Here is a 26,255-nt window from a genome sequence, read left to right on the forward strand (position 1 = left end):
TTTTCGGAATTTTTTTGTGACACAAATGTTTTTTAGGATTGGGGCCCACCCCCTCCTCCTCTTCTTCTTTTTATAACCAATACCCCCTTGTTGGTTTTATCTCATAATTTATATATTTTATATATTTTTTTATATTTTTATATTTTTTTATATTTTTTCATATATCTTCACATTTTATCCCATCCTTCTCATCCGGCATTAGTTCGGTTTATCGTCCCTAAACTAAAGCCATTCATAGAGAAACCCCTCTACCTTTGATATCTCACACCTCCTCATCCAATATCATTCCGATATGTTGCTGGCGTAAAATTTACGTCTATCCCTGCTTTGTTACTCTATTATTATATATTCTAACACAAATTTTTCTTACATGATATTGGCATAACTTATGTTAACCCTTGGTATGTCATTTGTGTCACTTTTTTAATATCTTTGAAATTTAGTCTTTCCTTCTCATCCAGCATCAGTTTGGCCTAAGAGTGACATAAGGATAATGATGACACAACCACCTGCACAAGGTCTTCCCTTTTTCTTATACAATCCTTTTAAATAATCTTTTTTAAATATTGTTTCATTTTTTTTGCACTTTAGCCTTCTCATCCAGCATCACACTCCAAAAATCATCCATTCTTTGCTTATCACTTTATATACCTGTCCATTAATTATCGCTGGTCCTTTCTATAATTTTCATTGTTATTATCCAATATAAACAATTTTTCCCCAATGTGTGCACTGAGGGATTTTTTTCGTTGCTTTCGTTTTTTGTGTCATTTTGTCCTTTCCCGATACAAATATGGTTTTCAAAGTATGAGAATTCTCCAAATCCCAACCTTTTTACACACTAATTTTTTCTTCTTTTTTTCATATATGGAGTTCCACATATCGCTCTCAAATTCATGCTGCATCTGGCCTTTTTATTATATTTTTTTCATTTTTTTGATTGTTACAATATTTTTCTTTTTAAACAGCAATCTCTATCAATTGAGGTTGTTTTCAAGATTTTTTGATATTAATAAAATTTGGTTTTTTAAAAATATATTTGGCAATAGGATCGTATCACACTCGGTTACAGCAATTGATCGGATATGATGAGAGTATGGCCGTTCCCTTGCACATCCTTAAATTGAAGCCAGTGGAGGAGCAATATGGCTTTAGGAGAGGGAGCAACAAGATGGCGGCGCTGACCCATCCCCTCCGTTGCCTGGATACGGGTGGCTATAATAAGTCCGGGAGTACGCTCAGTTGACGCCAATCCAGTTGACGTCCCTCTGACGAAACGCGTAGGGCGGAGTCTCGTACGCTCAACGTCACTTCCGGTTGTCGGCCGTGGAACGCGGAAGCATCCCGGTGCGGACTGACTATTACTCTGATCCTGATCAAAAAAAAAGTCCGCTCCAGTTGACGTCCCTCTGACGAAACGCGTAGGGCAGAGTTTTGTACGTTCAACGTCACTTCCGGTTGTCGGCCGTGGAACGCGGAAGCATCCCGGCGCGGACTGACTTTTACTCTGATCCTGATCATCGTAACCAAACAGTGAGTGTACTGCGCCTTTTTGCCGTCATTGTATGGATTAACTATTCACTATGGGGCCTTCTCTCATTGTGAGCATTTAGGGCGCCAGACCATCGGCTCGAAATTGCTCCCCCACCACGGAGAAGAGACCCCCCCATACCGCTGCACAGGTTGTATTGTAAACGCCACCTAGTGGCCAACTTGGACTATATACAGCAGCACATATTTACTTCTATATCACATGTGTGGCACATATATCAGGAAAGTGTATACCTGATAAAACACTTGTGGTTGTGGGAACCCCCCCTTTCTTTCACGTTTATTACCATTGTATACAATGTATTATGTACATGCATCACTATATTAGTTATTAATTTGATATTTGTTACATTTAATAAACACATTGGTTGTTTATTTATTCTTTTATTTATTTATTAATTTCTTAAAGAGTTCACTCACAAAATAATTTGGTGACACTCTCAGCGCCGGTTCACATAGGAGCGACACTACTTTCAGGGGCGACCTCCGAGAGCGCGCTGCGACCTCGGAGCGGCCGCCACGGACTTCATAACATTGAAGTCTATGGCGGTCGCCTCCTGGTCGCCCCAAAGAAGCTCCGGACCCTTTTTCTAGGTCAGAGCGACTTGTGTCGCTCCTATTAGAACGGGTCCGCAGCTTTCCTATGGGAGGCGACCTGCGGCGACCTGTGAGGCGACCAGGTCGCCTCACAGGTCGCCCTAGTGTGAACCGGGGCTAATACTATTTTCACCCACATTTTCGGCTTTTCACTTTTATACACTGCAAGGTAGCGCCGATACCAATCGTCACATATTAAATTGCATGAGTGAAACGTGTCAGCAGTTGGCAGTTTTTTTTTGTCAGTTGGTGAGTGAAGCTCATTATGTTTGTGTGAATCCGCATCACTAAATTATGTGATTCACTGTGGATTTACATCATGGGCCATGGTTACAGAAGACTTTGTCTACTGTACATCAAGATGGGGACAAGGTGTTTTGCTAGTAAGGTCAGTCCTAACAAGCTAAGACCCTGTGTTGAGGATACTGTATGTGGCCTGCTATAGTTCAGGAGAGGGTGGGCATATGCTTTTCCTCCTTTTCTGGCCTGTTTTTTCAGTGGGATTCCCACTTAAATTTGCTCAAATTATGGAATTTGCCAGCAACCTAAAGCTTTTTTTTTTTAATATTTTTTTTTTCATAGAGCCCACTTGACATTAAAGCGTAACTTCACTTTTGTTGAGAAAAAAAAAAACATTCCCTTCTGGGTGATCAATGTACATTGCAAGGATTTTACCAAACTTTGTTGCAGATTTCTACCTTTTGTTATTCTGAAGAAATCACTGGTTGTTCCTCTATGCCCCTGTGCCAAGTGAGTTTAATGGAAGTGGTTTCATAATTATTAATCATCTTCAGCGGCTGCAGAGCACTAATGAGGAAATCTGCTGGGCTTGCATCCCTTTAGACGTGTTCCTATTGGGAGTATCTCACCAAAAATGATATTTTTGTTGCAGGGGATACCTGAAATCTCTACTTGCATCTTAGTGCAGACATCTGCGAAAATCAATGAGCCAATCACACAAGCAGGAAATTATGTTTCTGGGGGGCAATCTGTGCACATTCTGTGTACAGAACACTTCCAGGTAGCAATATTGCATTGCATGTTCAGAAAATTACAGAGCCACAGATTGAAAAGGAAAGGTAATTTTTAATAACATTAAAATACAATATGACTTGTGTCGCAGTTGTATACACTATATTATTTTTTCTTTATTTGCTATTTTTTTTTCCCCATGAACGTGGAGTTACCCTTAAATATCAGATTCTAATCAAGGACAAGGGTCTGGTATGCATTTTTTTTAGGTGGAACCCCATGCCATATTTTTTACTTTTTTGTATGTGTATGACAGGTTCCCCATTAACATCTATATAAGACCGCCAGTAAGGATAAGGACCTGGTGTGGGAAATCCCCAGCCATTTGTATATAAACAAAAGTAAAGCAGCTGAATCTGTCGTTTGCTCACATTTTCTGTTCTTTTCACCTGCCCATGAGTCTGCTTGCAAGAGTTTCCTATAACCTGTTATGTTACATTCACACAGGTGATTAGCGCTGGTGCAGATATCAGAGGCAGGAGTCTATTAATTATTGCAGCTGTTTCAGCCACTTGTAAGTGTCTAACTGTAGCATGCCCTGTCAATTTTTCAGGTGGACCTGATCGGACCATCCATAGCTCTCTATGAAGCAGTGAAAGTCAGCGGACATGTGTCCGCCGGCATCCGATCCAATTCTGTCCACTAAAAACAGACAGATGGGGAATGGGGATCTGTTTCCCATCCGTCTGGGTGATTGGATTGGATGACAGTCGGATGGAAACAGACAGGCAGTCCATTTCCATCTGACCTCCCCATAGAGAACAGCAGGCTGTGTCTGCTCTACATAGCAGACACAGACCTGTCCTCCACCTGCTCAGTGCGGATCAGTGGAGAGTGTATCTGTCACGTACCTGGTAGGTAGAGCCTGAATGGGCAGAGGAAGGCCTCTCTTACACCTCTGACTCTGAGCCCCTGATAGGGTAAACAGCAGGCACAAGAGTGCAGAGTCGCACGAGTGTCGATGGACATGCAGGCTGCAGGACTGCTGGTAGATTAGAGTTCCAGAAGGAGGCAGGTGTCCTGGGAGAAGTTGGAACAATGCAGCAACTTGGACGCCTCGGGTCATACACAGAGAGGTCAGATCAGGTACAAGTGGAGAGACTGGAGAATGGTCAAGGAACAGGCTGGGGTCGGTGCAGGCAGAGAGCAGGAGTAGTCAGAGGCAAGCCGGGTCAATATTTCAGGAACAACACAGGTAACAGGAAGCAGGACTGGCACGGAACGCTGTAGATGAGACAGCACTGATCCTGGGAGCAGATAAATAGCCCATTTTGGTGTCTAAACTGTCATGAGATGCGCCTCGCACGTTACCGTGTGCATGCGCACTTACATTCGCATACCGGCGCTTTTGCGTTTGCCAATGCGCCAATTAGCGTGCGCTAATGCGTTGGCGCTTGCTAAGTGCACCTCTTCTTTGGGAGATTTGAGGGGCAGGACCTTGCCTGCGTGTCAGATCACTTCTTGGTAGAGGCCGAAATGCTGAGAGGGCTTCCCTTGCAGCTCGGTGCGAATCACCCCTGGAAGTGGGACAGGAGGTGACGCGTCCCAAGGAGCACTGGATGCTTGTGGAGTGCAGGTAAAGGTTCACAAGGATATCCTGGAACAACTTGCAGGGCCTCCAGGGAATCAAGCAATGTGCAGGTAAAAGCCAGGCCGAGGGTCATACACAGGTATCAGTCCAAACAGGTCGCCAAGACAAGGGGATTGAGCAGAAGCAAGTCCGTTGAGCAAGCCGGGATCGGTACACTGGAAGTCAGGCAGAGGACAAGAGAGCAAGGATGGTCACACAAGCCGAGGGTCAAACACTGGAGCAGGATCGAAGGGTCAGACGAAGCCGTGGGTCAAAGCCAGGAGAGAGAGCAGACAGGTCAGAAACAAGCCGGGTCAAACTGGAATCCAGGAAGTAGCAATGCACAGGAAAACAGGAAGAGCTGAAGACAATCCAGCAATCAGATGGGCTGAGCAGAGTCCTTTTATAGGCCAGTGAATTAGTCTATGGCCTGAGTCCATTGCAGCCATGGGAAGTACTGGCAAATTTGCCAGTTGCAGCACAGCCATTTCACTGACAATGAGTCTATGGCCTGAGTCCATTGCGGCCATTGGAAGTACTGGCGGAGTTGCCAGTTGCAGCATGGCCGTTTCTCTGACAGTGCCCCCCCCCAAGGGGCAGCCTCCGGATGCCCAACCGGGCCAATCTTTCCGGGAATCTCCTGTGGAATTCCTGTACCAGCCTGGGGGCATGCAGGTTACTAGCGGGTTCCCAGGAATTGTCTTCAGTGGGGTAACCTTTCCATTTAATAAGATACTGTATGAGCTCACCCCTTCTTCGACAATCCAGAATGGTTTCCACTTCATATTCAGGTTCACCCTCCACTGAAACTGGAGGTGGAGGCAATTCTTCCCTCCCTGGGAAAGGGCTAGAAATTGCAGGCTTTAGCAGGGAAACATGGAATACAGGATGGATCTTGTATGAATTAGGTAAAGCCAGTTCAAAAGCCACAGGGTTTATCATCCTTTTGATTCTAAAAGGCCCAATAAACCTTGGTCCCAACTTTTTAGAAGGGCAAGATAGTCGTAGGTTGTTTGAGGAGAGCCACACCTTATCCCCGACCTTATACATAGGATTTCCCTTTTTCTTGATGTCATAAAATTTCTTGTACTCCTGTTGGGCTTTGGATATGGAGTCCTGTAGCACCCGGTAGTTATCCCTGATAGCCATTATCCGGTCTTGCACTGCAGGAACTGATGTTTCTGAGAAAGCACTGGGCAAAAAAGAAGGATGGAACCCGTAATTCACCCAGAACGGGGTCTGGTTGGTTGCAGAATGCAGGGCGTTATTATACGCGAATTCCGCGCACGGAAGTAAAGAGACCCAGTTATCTTGGGAGCAAGTGCAAAAGCAACGTAGGTATTGTTCAAGGGTCTGGTTGGTCCTTTCCGTTTGACCATTACTCTGCGGGTGGTAGGCTGATGATAGGCATATCTTAATGGACAAGGATTTGCAAAGCTCTTTCCAGAATTTGGAAGTGAATTGGACGCCTCTGTCCGATACTATACTGTCCGGGAGGCCGTGTAGCCTGACCACTTCTTTAATAAACATGTTAGCTGTTTCCACGGCAGAAGGTGTGCCAATCATAGGCAAAAAGTGCGCCATCTTCGAGAGACGGTCCACCACCACCAGGACAGTAGTGAAACCTTCTGAAGGTGGTAATTCCACTATAAAATCCATGGAAAGTTGCTTCCAGGGCTGTTCCGGGATGGGCAATGGCCTTAACAGGCCCCAGGACTTGGTCTTAGCCCCCTTGTTACGCTGACACGTAATACAAGAACTCACATAGGATTTACAGTCCCGAACTAAATTGGGCCACCAAAAGTGGCGCTGAATGAGTTCACATGTCTTCCTGACCCCGAAGTGCCCGGCAAGCTTGTGATCATGCAAAGTCTTTAGGACCTGTAGTCTGATCTGTGAAGGAACAAAAATCCTTTCTTGGAACCACAAGAATCCCCCGCGTTTTTCCAAGGAAGAGGTCCCAGGCTCGAGACATTGAACTGAGGCTTGCTTAATTGCTGATTGCAGATCCGTTTGAATAAGCAAAAAATTTTGAGCCGAGAGGATGGTGTTAGGTTCGGCTGTGTTTGGGGTATCTGGAAACATTCTGGACAAGGCGTCTGCTTTTCCGTTCTTGGACCCTGGCCTGTAAGTAAGATGAAAATTAAACCGGGAAAAGAACAAGGCCCATCGAGCTTGACGGGGTCTCAGGCGTCTTGCTGTCCTGAGGTATTCCAGGTTTTTGTGGTCTGTGAATATTAAAATGGGATGAGTAGCCCCTTCAAGCAAGTATCTCCACTCTTCCAAGGCACATTTGATGGCCAAGAGTTCCCGATCCCCTACGTCATAGTTTCTCTCCGGAGGTGTCATCTTCCGGGAAAAGAAAGCCACAGGGTGCAGAAGAGTCTTCGGGCCTTGTCTTTGAGATAAGATTGCTCCAGTGGCTATTTCTGAAGCATCCACTTCAAGCACATAAGGTAGGGTTGGATCAGGATGCTGGAGAATAGGTGCTGAGGTGAACAACGTCTTCAGTTTGTCAAAGGCCGTTTGAGCTTCCTGTGACCAATGGAAACGGACCTGTTGGCGGGTCAATTGGGTAATGGGGGAGATAATCATAGAGAACCCCTTCACGAACCTCCGATAGAAGTTAGCAAACCCCACAAAGCGTTGAACTCCTTTCTTATCACAGGGGGCTGGCCAATCGAGAATTGACTGCACTTTCTGTGGATCCATGGAAATGCCGTTTGTTGAGATAATGAGACCCAGGAATTGAATGGAGTCTTTCTCGAATTCGCATTTCTCTGGTTTCACATAAAGTCCGTGTTTCCTTAAAGTAAATAGTACCTTTTTAACATGGGTCCGGTGGAGTTCCAGAGTGGAGGAAAAAATGAGTATGTCATCTAGGTAGACAATCAGAAAGAGATCCAGGAATTCCCTAAAAATGTCATTAACTAGATGTTGGAAGGTAGCAGGGGCGTTACACAGCCCGAAAGGCATGACCAGGTATTCAAAATGACCAAACCGCGTTCTGAACGCCGTCTTCCACTCATCTCCTTTCCTAATGCGAACAAGGTTGTAAGCTCCACGGAGATCTAATTTGGTAAAGATCCGAGCTGCCCGGAAACGTTGAAACAGTTCTGGGATAAGAGGTAGAGGATACCGGTTTTTAATAGTGATTTTATTAAGCTCCCGGTAATCTACACAAGGTCTTAGTGTGCCATCCTTTTTTTCGACAAAGAATATCCCGGCCCCTGCTGGTGAGGAGGAGGGGCGGATAAAACCCTTTTCCAAATTTTCGTTAATATAAATCCGGAGGGTTTCCAGCTCCTTCTCAGATAACGGGAATATCCTTCCGAAAGGAATCTCGGCTCCAGGCAGAAGTTCTACAGGGCAATCATAAGGCCTGTGAGGAGGCAGAGCTTCAGCCTTTTTCCTTATCAAATACATCCATGAATTCCTCATAAACTGCGGGGACATTTTCCGGGAGATCATGTACTGGTTGGACGGCCAGGCAAGCAGCAGAAGTATCAGATCCAGGTAGGAAACAATGGTTCAGGCAGTAATTAGACGTGAAGGAGATCCTTCTCTTAACCCAATCAATGTGTGGGTTGTGGGCCTGTAGCCAGGGAAGTCCTAAAATAATGGGAAACATTGGTGAGGAAAGGACGTCAAATCGGAGGAATTCCTGGTGAAGAGAATCTGTCGTGGTGAAGATGGGGCGCGTCTCTTCAGTAACAGGCCCGGAACTGGGCAAAGAACCATCAGCCAGAAGAATATGGAGTCGCTGTTCCTTAGCTTGCATGGGGACACACAGTCTTTGAGCTAAAGAGCGGTCCAGAAAGCAACTACATGCCCCGGAATCAACGATCGCCAGAAGCCGAATCTTCTTTTCTGCTACCTGTAGGGAGACAGGGAGAATAAGATGAGTAGGGGATGACCCAGCGACTTGACAGTTCAGCAGAGGCCGTGAATAGGACTTACTGGGTCTCACAGGACAATTGCGTAGGAAGTGGCCAGATTCCCCACAATAAAGGCAGAGGTTAGCTTGACGGCGACGTTGTCTTTCCTCGGGGGTCAAGGCAGAACGGATTAGACCAATCTGCATGGGTTCTCCTTCTGATCCCCCGGAGACAGAAGGCCCAGGATGGGGTGAAGCAGCAAGTGGGACTTTCGGGAGAACCCAGGTAGGTCGGGCCCCTTGAAGGCGCTCTGAGCGTCTCTCCCGCAGGCGCCTGTCCAGTTGGATTGCCAGTGAGATTAGACCTTCCAAAGACGTAGGGGTTTCTACCCGAGCTAACTCGTCCTTAAGGGCTTCAGACAATCCGTGACGGTACTGGTACTTGAGTGCTGGCTCATTCCAGTCTGTATCCGCGGCCCATCTGCGGAAGTCAATGGTATAGTCCTCTACAGGACGTTTATTTTGTTGTAAGGCATGTAGGGCTGATTCAGCCGTAACAGTCCGTTGGGGGTCCTCATATAACTGGGCCATGGCCTGGAAGAAGGAGTCTACAGAGTTCAATGAGGGGCTCTTTTGCTCAAGGAGGTTATGGGCCCAGGTCTGGGGTTCTTCTGACAACAGAGAAATTATGAATCCTACTTTGACAGTCTCTGAAGAGAAGGTTCTGGGCTGAAGGGCTAAATACAAGAGACATGCATTCTTAAAGGATCTGAACCTTCTCCGTTCCCCACGGAAGCGTTCGGGTGTAGGTACCCTGGGTTCAGGTGGGAAAACCATGGCTGCCTGCGCAGGGCCGGCTGGTCCTTGCTGAGTGGAGGTGCCCCCGGAGCTAGCGGGTGGTTGACTGGGGTCGGAAGGAGAGGGTGCGCCAGCTAGGTTCAACACTCGACCCTCTAGTTGAAAATAACCGTCCTGCAGTCTCTGGACCGCCTGTGTTAAAGAGGAGACTTGCTGACAAAGAGCCTCGAGCTGGGAAGCACCTCTGTCGGCCTCTGACATGGCTGGATTGTACTGTCAGATCACTTCTTGGTAGAGGCCGAAATGCTGAGAGGGCTTCCCTTGCAGCTCGGTGCGAATCACCCCTGGAAGTGGGACAGGAGGTGACGCGTCCCAAGGAGCACTGGATGCTTGTGGAGTGCAGGTAAAGGTTCACAAGGATATCCTGGAACAACTTGCAGGGCCTCCAGGGAATCAAGCAATGTGCAGGTAAAAGCCAGGCCGAGGGTCATACACAGGTATCAGTCCAAACAGGTCGCCAAGACAAGGGGATTGAGCAGAAGCAAGTCCGTTGAGCAAGCCGGGATCGGTACACTGGAAGTCAGGCAGAGGACAAGAGAGCAAGGATGGTCACACAAGCCGAGGGTCAAACACTGGAGCAGGATCGAAGGGTCAGACGAAGCCGTGGGTCAAAGCCAGGAGAGAGAGCAGACAGGTCAGAAACAAGCCGGGTCAAACTGGAATCCAGGAAGTAGCAATGCACAGGAAAACAGGAAGAGCTGAAGACAATCCAGCAATCAGATGGGCTGAGCAGAGTCCTTTTATAGGCCAGTGAATTAGTCTATGGCCTGAGTCCATTGCAGCCATGGGAAGTACTGGCAAATTTGCCAGTTGCAGCACAGCCATTTCACTGACAATGAGTCTATGACCTGAGTCCATTGCGGCCATTGGAAGTACTGGCGGAGTTGCCAGTTGCAGCATGGCCGTTTCTCTGACACTGCGGTTGCCAACTTGTCCTCTGGCAGAACCTTCCTGACAGTATCTGAGCAGGTGGATACACTTGACGGAGCCTGACCCATCTGAAAGGAGCCTTAGGCACTTCTAGTGCTTTATCCAGCCTCAATCTGGCTGATCTGTTGATGATGATATAATGAGGTTGTGATTCTCTGCTTGTTCTAGAGTTTCTAAACCTGGCTAGTGTTTCTGGTTCCAGTAGTTGGCTAGCTTATTTGTTATGTCTGGTGAATTTGTCTAGTATTTGCTTCTTGCTAATTTTGGTCCTGAGTCCGTGTATGATGACTGTCCCTGGTAAGAAACTGATCTCTGGTATAAAAAAAAACAGGCCTGGTTTTTGATCTGCCTGCCACTGGCTATGTGCTGCCATGTCCATGTACTAGCTTCTGTCTGCTGACCTTGATCTTCACTTAACTACACTGCTCAAAAAAATTAAAAGAACACTTTGAAAACACATCAGATCTCAATTGGGAAAAATATCATGCTGGATATCTATACTGATATAGACGGGGTAATGTGTTAGGAATGAAAGGATGCCACATCTTTTGATAGAAATTAAAATTATTAACCTACAGAGAGCTGAATTTAAAGACACCCCAAAAATCAAGGTGAAGAAATGATACAGCAGACTAGCCCACTTTGCTGAAATTTTGTTGCAGCAACTCAAAATGGTACTTTGTATAGCCCCCACATGCTTGTATGTATGCCTGACAACATCGGGGCATGCTCCTAATGAGGTGACAGGGGGTGTCCTGGGGTATTTCATCCCAGATTTGGACCACGGCATCACTGAGCTCCTGAACAGACTGAGGTGCAAGCTGGCAGCGTCGGATTCACCAAGACATAGAGGTTGATTTACTAAAGGCAAATAGACTGTGCACTTTGCAAAGTGCAGTTGTACACTACAAGTGCAATTGCTCTAGAGCTTAGTAAATGAGGTAAAGCTTCACTTTGCAAAGAATACCCAATAACATGCAAGGAAAAAAAAAAAACAGCATTTTTGCTTGCACATGATTGGACGACAGATGCTCATTTACTAAGCTCTGGAGCAACTGCAAACTGCACAGTCAATTTGCCTTTAGTAAGTCATCCCCATATTGTCCCAGAGGTGTTCTTTGGTTTTTGGTCAGGTAAGCGGGGGGGGGGGGGGCATTCAATGGTATCAATGGTATCAATGCCTTCATCCTCCAGGAACTGGCTGCATACTCTTGCCACATGAGGCCGGTCATTGTCGTGCACCAGGAGGAACCCAGGATCCATTTCACCAGTGTAGGGTCTAACAATGGGTCCAAGGATTTCATCCCAATACCTAATGGCAGTCAGGGTGCCATTGTCTAGCCTGTAGAGGTCTGTGCGTTCCTCCATGGATATGCCTCCCTAGACCATCACTGACCCACCACCAAACCAGTCATGCTTAACTATGTTACAGGCAGCATAACATTCTCTGCGGCTTCTCAAGATCCTTTCATGTCTGTCACATGTGCTCCGGGTGAACCTGCTCTCATCTGTGAAAAGCACAGGAGCCAGTGGCGGACCTGACAATTCTGGTGTTCAATGGCAAATGCCAATCGACCGCCACAGTGCCAGTCAGTGAGAAAAGGGCCCACTAGAGGACATCCGGCCCTCAGGCCACCCTCCTGAAGTCTGTTTCTGATTGTTTGGTGTGAATGTCTCTGATCAGTGGCCTGCTGGAGGTCATTTTGTAGGGCTCTGGCAGTGTTCATCCTGTTCCGCCTTGCACGAAGGAGCAGATAGGGGTCCTGCTGATGGGTTAATGACCTTCTATGGCCCTGTCCAGCTCTCCTTGAGTAACTACTTGTCTCCTGGAATCTCCTCCATGTTCTTGAGACTGTGCTGGGAGACACAGCAAACCTTCTGGCAATGGCACATATCGATGTGCCATCCTGGAGGAGTTTGAGTGACTGTGCAACCGTTAGAGGGTCCAGGTATCGCCTGACACCAACCCCAGCCAATTGCAAAACTAGTGAAAAACAGTCAGAAAAGATGGGTAGGGAAAGAAATATCAGTGGCCTCTACCTGTAAAACCATTCCTGTTTTGGAGATTGTCTCATTGTTGCCCATCTAATGCACCTGTTACTAATTTCAATAACACCAAAGCAGCTGAAACTGATTAACAACCCCCTCTGCTACTTAACTGACCAGAACAATATCCCAGGAGTTTAAATGACATGATGCTATTTGATACTACTGTTGACATATAGGGTATCAGGAAAATATCCCCCCGGACATTATCCCCCGGGACAATATCCCCCGGAAAACATCCCCCTGGATATTATCCCCCCGGGACAATATCCCCCGGGCAATATCCCCCTGAAAACACCCCCCTGGACATAGGGTTAGGGTTTGGGTTAGAGGGTTAGCGTTAGGGTTAGAGGGGAGATATTGTCTAGGGGAATATTGTCCAGGGAGGATGTTGTCCAGGGGGATATTGTCCGGGGGGATGTTGTCCAGGGGGGATATTGTCCGGGGGGATATTGTCTGGGGGGATATTGTCCTGGGGAATATTGTCCTAGAATCGACATATAGAGGTTAATTTATTAAAAGCAAATAGGATGTTTTCAAAGGAATTTGCACTTTGCAGGGGAGTTTACCCTTGGCTTAGTGAACAAGGTGAAGCTCTGTTGACCTCAATCATTCAATCATAGCATAGCAAGCAAAAATACTCTATTTTGCATGTTATTGAATATGTTTTGCAAAGTGAATTTTAGCTACATTCACTAAGCTAGGGGAAAATTTCCTGCAAAGTACAATTTCCCTTGCAAGGGTGATCAGCCTATTTGCTTTTAGTATACCAAACCCTATAGTCACTGGGACAGGAAGTGATGTAACATCTTTCTAACAGGAACACAGACAGCAATAAAACATTGAAAAAAGAATTTAACCCTGACTCAATCTATCATGGGAGGATTTTTCTGGTCCTTTCTTGGTAGGGACTTTTGTTGTGGACTAAAAAGTCACCACATAAAATGGGCCATGGTAGCATAGAGATTGGCAACCATTGTGAAATGCGTTGTCTCAAAGTACAACATACAGTATATTAAAACTTATCCAGCAAGGAATGGGTTGAAGAAAATGACTGCTGCTCTATGAAAATTATATGGACCGATATGACTTCCTTCAACTAAAAAGCACAACAACTCAATCCTCCTTTGAGGATTTTAGTGCAAATTTTAAGTAAGGCTTGATAATTATGACAACTATTTTATCTAAGGAAAATTCCCAAAACATGACCTGTTGAGGGTACACGAGGACTGAAGTTGAGAATCTGTGGGCTAGAAAACTGAAAGATTTATGTATGTGGTGAGGTGGCAGATGATCATTTCTGTGAAAAAATTTAAATTACAGGCTAAAGTTAGAGCTGCAGGGTAATTACATCTGGCTGAATACCAATACATATCTATGGTTCACTGTCTAATAGTTCCTATATCTCTCAGTGGTGCAGAGCTCTGTGAATGTGTGCATAATGAATTCTGATATTGCAAGCTATATTTTTGCAGTGCTGGAGTAAAATGTAAAATTATATTTAATAAAAATTATTGTTTTATGAGAGACAGAATTGTGCAGTTTTTTTAGGAGATCTTAATTTCTCATCTGGGATGTCACTTTTAACAACTGGAGAACGCTGCTAAAATGTGCAGCATAATATTATAATTTTCTTAAATTTTATCATTCAATTTAAAACCAATGCATGTCCTTTTGTTTTAAATAAAAAAAAAAAAAAAAAAATGTTATGCCTTTAATAACATGATTATAGTATAATAAGGATAATCATCCCAGTTGTATATAATATAGATTGGCTGTGGCATTCATCTACTAAAGCCGTTACTTGATTCTTTATAATAGATAGCATTATGAAAGCTATACCTGTAAAATAGTAGTAATCAGTATGATACTATATTTATCACATGCCGATTTCTGGTTTATCAGTACAAAATATTTTTTCTATAGTTTTGCATATCTTTATTTTATGTTTATTTTTTTGAGCTATGCTTTATACTTTTAGAGAGAAAATGTACCTACAATTTGGCGCATTGTGCATTGGTGCCAAATTTTATAATATATTAATTCTGCTAGTATTACCATGATTCTATTTATAAAAATATACCATTGTATTCTCTGATTTGCTAATTGAAATAAACTTGTTTGGAAAAAAAAAAGAAATAAATAAAAATATATATATCGCTGTAATAGTATAAAATATTCCTGAGGTTCAAGGTTAGTGTTAGGGATTATATTAGGATTAGGTGTTATCTTTAGAGGATTTACAGAATACATGCTGTTCTGTGAATAGATATGGGGGAGGGATGGACAAAAGAGACCAGTACTTCCATGTATGAGAGCTGTAGTAGGCTGGAAGTACAGCATGAATATAAATATGAATTTTATGAAACGTGAATTTTACACAACAGAACAGTGATCCACGGCATAAACCTCATTCAGAGCTAAATATTTTTTTCATCAAACTAGAAAAAAAAATCTCCCTGCCTGATTTTCAGCTTTAAAGTACATCTATACTCAAACATATAAAAAAAAAAAAAAATCTGCTAAATTATTATAATCAAAAAAGACAAATTGCACTATAAAAGTTCAGTTTTTTTCTTTTCTTCTTTTCTTTCATTTCTCTTTTCCTTTTTGTATTTTTGTATACAATTTTGCATTCAATAACAACTCTCTTTGCATTGTGATCTAAACTTATGCCCCGTACACACGTGCAGATTATCTGAAGACTTTTGTCTGCAGACTTACCTTTTCTATGTAGTGCAAGGGCCTGCCAGATTGCATACAAATTGAAAGTGTTTAGGTTTGACCTCATATTATATGGTTTTGGTAAGTCTGCAGACAAAAGTCTTCAGATAATCTGCACGTGTGTACGGGGCATTATGCACTATTGTATGAAGACTCATGTTCAATCTTTGTTATCTGTTTTTTTACGATTTTGTATCTGAAATTACTTTTAATAAAATTTTTAAGCAAAAAGTTCAGTTTGATTCCTAGCTACACTAATAAATACCTGGTGATCCTGACAGTTTATTCCCCTTTGCCCTGCAGGTAGACCTTGGGGGAAGCATCTTTGCCACTACTAAATATCTTGATCCTTACTAAAACTCATGGCCACAGGATAAACGCACATTTCCCCTATAGGCTGACCCACAGACTGTGTCTGAAGCCACTGCTGTGCTCACTGGAAATGTGGTCTTATGGACACCCTGCATCTGGTGTGAGTGATTTTGAGTGTCCTCTGTGATCCCTCCTCCCAGCCATGGATGCTTACAGATCAAGGGAACTCCCAATTTCTACATTATAGGAGCAAAAAATAGGATGCATGTGCCCAATAAAAGATAAATGAAAAAAAAAATCATCATGCCTTTACAGTGGGCGAGAAAGTAATTTATCACAAGAATGTGTACACTAAATAATACATTTAAAGTAAAGTAAATGTTTTTTTTGCCATATGTGTCTCACTGAAATTTCTCTTAATTTCCTTTCCTGTAGGTACAACAGTAAGTTAGAGAATATCTTTCCAATGTGAGGGTTTCTAGACCTGTCTCCCACAAAATGACATATTCCTAGTCATACAGCCTGGTGGCCTCCCCCCTGAACCATACCAGACCACATGCCCTCAACATGGTGGGTGGGCAGGGGCTCTCTGGGGCTCCCAGATTCTATTAAGTCCCCTGCCCGCAGACCGCCACAACCACCACCCAGGATTGTCAGGAAGAGGCATTTGTCCCCATCAACATGGGGACAAGGTGCTGTGGGGGTGGAATGCAGAGCCCCCCCACCGCAAAGAACCCCCTATTTGAGGCCACGTGGCCTGGTATGGTTCAGGGGGGGGTGCTAGCTTATTCCCCCCCCCTATCTTGAGCTGCCGGGCTGCATGCTCAGATAAAGGTCTGGAATGGAATTTGGGGGGACTCCACGCTGTTTTTTTCTTTATTTTTTTTTAAAAAGCAGGGTGCCAGCAATTGCAGCCACAAATAAATTTAAATGTGATTTTACTCATTTTTTTCCTTTAAGAAATGTAACTTTTGCTGCAGCAGGTTCTAGAGCTGTTACAGATGTGCCACTTTACAGGCAGACTAAGGAGACCCCAGGCACTATATTTAAAGGAATTTTTCATTTTTATTGTTTCTTTTTAAGCATCATTAAAATCATTGCTCCTTTAAAAACAATCATTTAAAAAAAAAAAAAGTGTTTGCATTGATACATGTCCCTCAGGGCAGTACCCAGGCCCCCATTTTTATGGCCAATTACTTGCATATAAGCCTTCAAAATGGAGACTATTGATTTCTCATATTTGGCTCCCATGGACTGTAATAGAGTTTTCGGTTCTGGGCTAAACTTTTCCCCTGTTTGGGAGTTCTGCTGCAAACTGAACAGGGGGTTGTTCGGCCCATCTCTAGTAGTGGGAGGTTATCAACTTATCAAAGGAGAAAGTGTAGATAGAAATATAGAATGGAGTCAAGGAAAAACCCTTAAGGGACCACTATGGAAAGAGGAAGAGGAGACAGAGTTGGGGGTGAAGAGATCTCAGATGGGTAGAAAGAGAACCCGGCAAAGGTAGAGCTTTGGGGGCAGAGGGAGTGAAGTTTCAGGAAGGGCAAGTGGGTAACTCGGTCAAAGGCCACAGAAAAGTCTAATAATATGAGTATGGAGTATCAGCTATTGATTTAACAGTTAGTTAGTCATTGTTGATTTTAGTAGGTTAGTTTCTTTGAAGTGTTTTGGGTGAAATCCTGGTTCTAAGGGGTCGATAAGGTTGTTGTTGGCAGGTCAGATGGTTGTAGACTGGAGCTGATTTACTAAAACTGGAGAGTGCCAAATTTGGTGCAGCTCTGCACAGAAACCAATCAGCTTCCAGGTTTGTTTGTCAAAGGTTAAATGAACAAGCTGAAGCTAGAAGCTGATTGGCTATAATGCACAGCTGCACCAGATTTTGCACTCTCTGGTTTTAATAAATAAATCCCTAGGCGTTTTAAAAGTTTAGAAGTAAATTAAAGCAAGCAGATGGGTCTTAAGTTGGTAAAATTGGTGGAATCCAGAAAAGGCTTTTTTCATCTTTCAGGCTGGTCATTTGTGATGAACTAGGAGTGCAGAGAGAGAGAGAGCACATCGAGGCAGATCACAAAAAAAAATGACTTGTGGGCATTTATTGGGGAACCTCAGGGTACAGACAGTAGGAGATCTTGTCCACAGAACAACAGAAGACACAGCAATGAAAAAAATATTCTCAGGATGGCAAAATGGGGAGGAGGTATTCCAAAGGGCAAACAGAGCACAGCAGTGTTGGCACAGCAGGGGTTACATATCCTGCTACATGAGCAAGGCAGTGTGTGGGTACAACAGTAGTGGAATTCCTTAGGACAGGGCAGGGTTGGCACAGCAGGGTTGTAAGTCCAGAGCCCAGATAGGGCATGGGGTTTAGGTTCTTGGCACAACAGTGCAGTAAGTACTCAGCACAAGTAAGGCACAGGGTTTAGGTCCTTGACACACCAAACAGGGTTGGCATAACAGGGCAGTAAGCCCTCAGCAGTAAGTATTGTATAAAATATGAAGATGTTAAAATAGGCTGCACAACATCTCCTTAAAACCTGTCAACTACCCTCTGAAGAGTGTGGAGGTAAGGTGAGGCTGTGGGGTCTGGCTGCAGCACGGACCTCACACAGCACAGAAGCAATGCAGGGGAGAATTGAGCCAGTAGACAACAATGCCCAGGCTCCGCTCCATGATTTGTCTCCAGAGTGGTGTGTTTTCTCATTGTCTAGGTAACCGGAGACATGGAGTCGGGTTACCCTGGCAACAGGTTCCACCCCCTCCATGCTGGCCCTGCACAGGAAGTGAAGCCTTTGTCTCCAGCAGGCACAGAGCATGGGAGAAGTGCGTTCATGCTGTGCCCGCGGTGACAAGGTAGAGGGAGCACGCTGCGACAGGAGTGCAGCCTGCTTGTGGTGAATCCACATGTAGGCACATTGGGGAGGCTGACTGGGGGTCATGTCAAGCATGGAGAGGGGGGGGGGTCTGTGACTTGCTTTCATTTACCTCTAAACTTTTAAAACACCTAGGGGTTTATTTACTAAAACCGGAGAGTGCAAAATCTGGTGCAGCTGTGCATGGTAGCCAATTAGCTTCTAACTTCAGCTTGTTCATTTAATCTTTGACAAACAAACCTGGAAGCTGATTGGTTTCTGTGCAGAGCTGCACCAGATTTTGCACTCTCCAGTTTTAGTAAATCAGCTCCAGTCTACAACCATCTGACTTGCCAACAACAACCTTATCGACCCCTTAGAATCAGGATTTCACCCAAAACACTTCAAAGAAACTAACCTACTAAAATGTGACACTAGAAGAGGAAGAGGAATATGCCAGCAAAGGGGGAGAGATTGAATATGTGAGTTATAAAGTACAGGGTAAAGCAAGGGGGTGACTGCTGTAATTTTGAGTTAATGGGCTTCAGGGGGCAGGTGGCTAGGTAGGTGCCCAAGAAAAGCTTTTCAACCTTCTCTGTAGTAGCAGGGTCAAAAGGTGAAAGTATTACATGTGATGGTAGACATGGTATATTAAAAGGGGAAGAAACCTTATCTGCACAGAGGAGATATCACAGACTGCATCTATCTTGTTTTTGTAAAGATTGGCAATGTCCTGGGCAGTGAAAGAGTTAATAGGTGGAGTAGGTGAGCCTACTGCTTCCTATTTGTCCCCTGAAAAAGAAATGGGAAGTTACGATTTTTTTTTTTTACTTACCTTGTAATTGCAGAAAAAAAATACTCTCCTTTCTTCCATTTCCTCCCTCGGTCGCGCGGCCCGCGCCGTCACTTCCGCTGTGCAATGATTCCTGGGAGCTAAACGTCATCGCTCCCAGGAATCAATGCGCCTGCACCGGCCCTGACGTCAGTTCCGGTTCAGGCGCGTCATACCTTGCTAAACAGCTTCTGGGCATGCCCAGAAGCTGTGCAGGGATGACGCTGCGGCCCCGGAAGTGACGGCGGGGCTGGCGCAGTGCATCGTGGGACCAAAGAGAATGGAAGAGGACGCAGAAGAGGATCGCGTTGGCTTCAAGCTGCCCACACCTGAGATGGCAGCGCTGGAGAAGAAATTTTAAAAGTGAATATTTCTTCTAAAAGGTAAGTGCGAACCGGGACAGATCAGAGGCTATCCATTGTGGAATGTACTAGCCCTGACTTTCCCGGGGGTATGTTCATTAAATTTTTTTTTTTTGTGGCTGGAACTCCGCTTTAAAGAGTTAAAAGAGTTGACAAATACTGGATGAGAGGATGGTAATGAGAGTGGGGAAATATGTCTGTTTTGGGTCATATAGGCCAGATTTATACATGGCAAAGTCTTGCAGGGAATTCGCTTTAAGCCATAATTACTCCAAAGCCATTGCTATGTCTTCTGGTGTTGTCAAGGTTGTAGCAGTCAGGGCCTAATTCTGTTGAAGAAATATGTGACCAGGTCAGGGCACGGCAGGAATCATATTTTGTTGTAGAGGTGGTCAGTAGCAGAATAGAGAACAGAAGTGAAAAAGTGGCAAAGGTTTAGAGTTTAAATTACGCGAAAAGAGCTGGTATACATAGAATAAGGATGTGTCTCAGTCCCAAATAGTACAAACACCAACACAAATCATAGCCCACGGGACTTTTAACGATTACCCATGAATAACAACAAACAACAAAAGATCGTTCTGTTAAAGTCTGTATCGTATATGTTTCAGGTTGCTTAAAGTATTGACAAAAGCATATTAACAGACAAAGAAATTCAGCTCCAATAGGGACTTTTGTATATAATCACAAATCACGTCACCGGCACTCCTGGAATTTGTCGGGCATCCAGAGTCCACAAAGTATGTGTTATTGTGGGTTTCAGTGGTTTGGAATATTTATTTTTATATATAGTCATATGCCTATGTATGCAGTTTAAACACAAACAGCTCTCTTTTTACTAGGTCAAAGGAACAGTTAGCATAGGACTATAGCTTTACATGATCAGACATACAGTAGGACATTCGTTTTGTGTTAGTGCAATACTGTCAGGAAAGAAGACTCAATAGAGCATTATTTTTCTTTTTTTTTCTTTTGTTTAATATATTTATTAAGGTCTTTTTTCAGCGGGAACATGGGGGAACGCAGTTCCAACACCTACAACACTGAATGTATGCAATGGCAAGGGGTGCTGGGCTGTGCTGAAAGGTCTTCTGATGCTGGGTGTTGGGGAATCTTTTGGGGGGGAGTCTATCATTGGGGGGGGTAATTTGTTGTTGCTGGGGGACTCCTATAATTGGGAGAGATCTACTGTTGAGGGAGGAGTCTATTGTTGCTGGCTGCTGGAGGGTCATCAATTTTGTTTTGGTACAGAATTGCACGACCGCGCAATTGTCCATTAAAGTCACGCAGTGCCGAATCGCAAAATAGGGCTTGGTCATTGAGCAGCCAAATCCTCCGGTCTGAAAGTGGTTAAAGCGTAACTCCACTTTTTGTTGAGAAAAAAACATTCCCCTCTGGGTGATCTCTGTACATTACAAGGATTTTAACAAACTTTGTTGCAGTTTCCTACCTTTTGGTATTCTGAAGAAATCACTGCTTGTTCCTCTGTTTTCCTGTGCTCAGTGGGTCAAATGAGAATGGTTTCATAATTATCTATCAGCTGTGGCAGCTGCAGAGCTCTAATGAGGAAATCTGCTGGGCCTGCATCCCTTTAGACGTGTTCCTATTGGGAGTGTCTCACCAAAAATGACATTTTTGTTGCAGGGGATGCCAGAAATCTGACTTGTATCTTAGGCAGACTTCTGGGAAAACTGGTGAGCCAATCACGCAAGCAAGAAATTATGTTTCTGGGGTGTGGTCAGTACACATTCTGTGTACAGAAAAACTCCAGGTAGCCATATTGGATTGCATTTTCAGAAAATTACAGCAGCTGCAGATTTAAAAGGAAACGTCATTTTAAATAACATTCAATTACAATATGATTTGTGTGGCAACTGTATACACTATATTGTTTTTAATTTGTTTGCTATTTTTTCCCCCCACTAGGGAGTTATCGTTTAAGGAACATATCCAGGGGGAAAAGATGCAGAAATTCTTCTTGTACTTCTGAAAACCTTTCATAAACTTTAGCATTACTTTTGCAAGAAGTGTTTTTCCAGGCAGGGGTCATGATGGCTGCAGGAGTACAACAAATGAGTAGGAAGCACAAACACCACAGTCCTTATTCACCTTATGGCTTAATGCATCTTTCTTTCTTTCTTTCTTTTTTTCCTCTGGGGGTCAGAAAGTGCTCATAAGTCTTTAGGAACTCATGCTGGCTTTCCTTATGGCACCTGCGTGAAACTTTTTAAAACTAGAAATGGTTCAGTACATTGTAAGTGTTTTTGCTTTCATAAAATGTGAACTTTACACCGTTATCCGTGTATACAAATTTATACCAAATTTAAATGAGATTAAACCATTAAAACATGTGGTGAAAATGGCAAAACTGTCACCATTATGTTTTTTTTCTGTACCTTCCCGGTCTGGACCTAGTACTTTTAATATTCATTTTCGAAGATGGTAATATATTTGCTTGTCATAAAATAAAAAATGTCTATGTGCTACCATTGCTGTGTGCAAAGTGATTTACAAATGCTCCTATGCAATTTCAAACCCATCCGGGAATACAAACTTTCATCTATTAAAAATTGTAAATGTCAGTTTTGGCAAACTGACATTTATAAAACCTGACAGCTATCTGCAAGCAAAAACGTTTTATCCTCATTATTTTCCCACCTCTGGAGCCGCAGAACACTGGAAACGACATGGGTGTACTTTGGGCGGCCAGCACCATCAAGCTGATTCATTTGCATGCAGCCAGCTCTCATTGTATGCAAACCGACCTCATACATATGCATCTGGGCAAAGATGAGAGGCTGCTCTGTTTCAGAATCTCAGACCACAGTTGCACACCTGTCCTGGCCATAAATGTGCATTGTTAGATAATGAATAAACACTGGATATTCTAATAGCCAAGCCTGCACATTGTCTGATGACTAAAGCACAGGGAGATCTAGGCAGCAAACAAGCAGCCTATTAACCATACTAATGATATCAATAATATATAGAAAAACATATTTCTAATTTGATATTGATATTTGTTAATCTGCTGACAAACAACAAAATGCACAGGTAAATACATAAAAAGTTGCTATTTTGCATTGCAAATGATTTGCATGAGTATCTATTCAGTTTTAAGATTTACACTGCCCTGCCACACTGAGCAGACCATAGGGTGACACCCATAGGCACACCCTAACGTGCGATGCAGATTCTCCCTACTGCCTGGGCTATCCCCTACCTTGTTGGCTCTCCCTCCCCACAGTACTTCTGGCTTTCCTCCTATCCTCTCCCCCGGCTGCTGCAAGGGATGTTTCAGGATGGAGAGTGGGGGAAGGGGATAGTAAATATGTAATTTACCGGTCCGTTCCTTTTCTAAGTGAACACACTTGTTAACTGTGTCCATTCATAACTGAATTATAGTAAACTGTATTTACTATGCTTCAGTTTGTGAATGAACAGGAAGCCACTCAGCGTAGAGCACTTCCTATTCATTAGCTACCCCTGACGCTGAAGCTGCAGAGAAAGACAAATGTGTTTGAGCTTTGGGGTGCACACCATAATGCAATAGGCTGCCCACACCTATGGTGACACCACTTTTCGCTACATTTAGGAATACTGTGATGTAACCTCCCAGGTTGCTAAATGGACAGTAAGGTCACATCTCTGCTCACTTTGCTCTCTCCTGCTCTCAACATGTTCTTTTTCATCTCCCAATATTGGTCCTTCCTATCCTAGTCTCAGTGCTGTGCTACAGGGGAGTAAAAAAAGGTTGATATCAAGTCAAATTCAGGTAATTACAGCACATGACTAATGGATTCATCAACCTTGGTCCCTCTGCTAACCTTTCTTAATAATAACACAAAGTACGCTACATGGATTTTAAGGGCCACTGCAGTTATTTTATTTATGAAACAAAAAAATGAATATAACATTAATATTGCATAAAAACAGATTCAACAGTGCAACCAAGAGGGGTTCTTTGGGTGTCCCTAAAGGCACCATTATAACTAGCATCGCCCATGTCCTCAGCTGCATCCTACCCGACTCGAAGACTTTATTTACTCACACATATTCTTTTTTCCCCAGAAGAGCTAACTCCTGGGAGAATCACCAATAACCAAGTGGAGGCGCCATACCACAGATGGGACCCCCAGTTCTCTACCAATTAAAGTATTAACTGACCCTCCAAAGACTCCAATCACACCGCCCCACAACCATGGACTAATAACAATCGCAAGTCTAGGAAGGGTGGGAGGAGAAACTCCTTTTTTGCCTGACCTCTCTGATTTGAATTCCCAGCATCCTTCGCTTGAACAACCCTTGCGGTTCCGTATAGCCCATGTAACTCTCATTCTTCAATTAGGTAAGACCTATGCCTCCATATACCCTAAGCTCCCAAATGTAACTCTTTTCTGATCTTTTACTCCCTTTAGTCATGCAGACCCTCCGTTCATTGTTCTTCATGGGTCTGACTTTAGTTACATTAAAAAAAATTATATATTATTAAATAAATAGCTGCATTCATTTATCTTTTGTATCTGCCTGGTGTTTGTATATGTAAGTAGTTTTTCATAGGCCCCAACTGATTTGGAACAAAGTCCCTCTGTCCCTCTTTCCTCCTCATTTGTCCCTCATTTTGGTCTGATCTATATTGTTGTATATAAAATGCATTTTTTTATTTTATTTGTTTCTGCATTTATAAACTTCAAAAGCCAATATACAGGAATAGTAGTAGTAAAAAAAGCACTTGTGTGTTTAACCAATCATTTTTTCTATATAATTCTCCTTTAACCACTTAAGCCCCGGAAGATTTTACCCCCTTCCTGACCAGGGCCTATTTTGTGATTCGGCACTGCGTGACTTTAACGGACAATTGCGCGGTCATGCGATGCTGTACCTAAACAAATTGGATGTCCTTTTTTTCCCCACAAAGAGAGTTTTCTTTTGATGGTATTTTATCACCTGTGCGATTTTTTGATCATGCGCTATAAACAAAAAAAGAGCGTCAATTTTGCAAAAATAACAATATTTTTCACAAATATTTTTCCAAAAAAAAAAAAAAATGTAAAAATCAAAATTTTTTAACATTTTAGGCCAATTTGTTTTATGCTACATATGTTTGGTAAAAAAAATTGCAAAAAACGTATTTTGATTGGTTTGCGCAAAAGTTATTGCGTTTAGTAACCAAGGGAAAGATTTTTGTCATTTTCGTTGTGTTTTTTTTAACGAGTAATGGCGGCGATCTGCGATTTTTTTTGCGGGACTGCGACATTGTGGCGGACAGATTGGACCCTTGACTGACATTTTTGAAACTTTTGGGGTTACCAGTGACATTACTACAGTAATCAGTGCTATACATATGCACTGTTACTGTAAAAATGACCCTGGCAGTGAAGGGGTTAAATTTTTTTGAGAGGGAGGGGTTAAGTGTGTCCTTAGGAGCGTGCTTCTAACTGTGATTGGATGTGGCTTGAGGTGTAAGAACAGAGATCAACGGTCCTACATAGCAGAACCGTATGATCTCCATTCTTACACAGGGAAGAATGACAGGCGGCTTTGTTTATATTAGCCGCCTGCCTTTCTCCCGCTGTAACGGACAATCGCGAGTGCCCAGCGGACATCGGGTCAGCCGGGCACACGCGTGGGGGGGTCCATGAGCGAACGGGAGCGCGCCTCCGGCGGCGTGCGCTCGCTCCCTAGAGCCTCACAGGCTAGCGACGTAGTCCTACATCGCTTTGCCTGTGAGGGGCTGACCGCCGCAGTAAATAGTCGTGCGGTGGTCGGCAAGTGGTTAAGGGAGGCCTGACAAGGGGTGTGTGCTATGCCTACATACTTTTGCTAATAGGTGTCCCTCGTTCTTATTTCAAAAAAGTTAGGGGGAATGATTGCTGGAAGGTGTCCCTTCTTAAAGAGCTAATCATTGTACATGACTTCACTGACTTTGGTTTCTTAACCCATATCAACTTTATCTACCCCTAAAGCTCTGCTGTCTTTCTTTCTAAGCTGTGATTATGGGAAGTGACTTAGAAAGTGAAGTAGGAAAGCACATATGTGACATTGTTAATAGGTTAGACTAGTTGTGATTTTTGTACGGTCACGACTAAAAGTGGAGAAACCGGAGAAAGAACAATGCTTGATTTCCTCAAAAACTACTGAAGAGTAATATAAAACTGTATACAGAATTGTTTCCCAAACCTGTCCTCAAATCACCCCTCTACAAATAATGTTTTGTGCATAGCTACACAGATAACCATATCATATAGCTAAGATATTAGGCCCCTTTCACACATACGGTCCGTTCAGTTCATCAGTTCAGTCAGTTGTCATCCATTTTTCGTCAGTTGTTATCTGTTTTTGATCCATTGTCATCCGTTTCTCATCCGTTGTCATCCGTTTCTCATCCGTTGTCATCCGTTTTCATCCGTTTTTCATCCGTTGTCATCCGTTTTTCGTCCGATCTGTTTTTTTGACGGATGAAAAATAGGGCATTCATCCATTACAAAAAACGGACATTGACGGAAGTTAACTGATGATCATGCGTTGTCATCCGTTTTTACATAGAGATACATTGATGTCCATTTTTCATCCGTCAACAGATGGATGAAAAACGGACAAACGGACCGTATGTGTGAAAGGGGCCTTATACACTTCATCTGAACTTGCGTGAGGTTACCTACCTGCACAGTTGGATATATATGAAAATTTATCTATAAAAACAGCGTTATACAGC

Source organism: Pelophylax lessonae (genome assembly GCF_965119305.1).
Source record: "Pelophylax lessonae genome assembly, chromosome: 12".
NCBI lineage: Eukaryota > Metazoa > Chordata > Amphibia > Anura > Ranidae > Pelophylax > Pelophylax lessonae.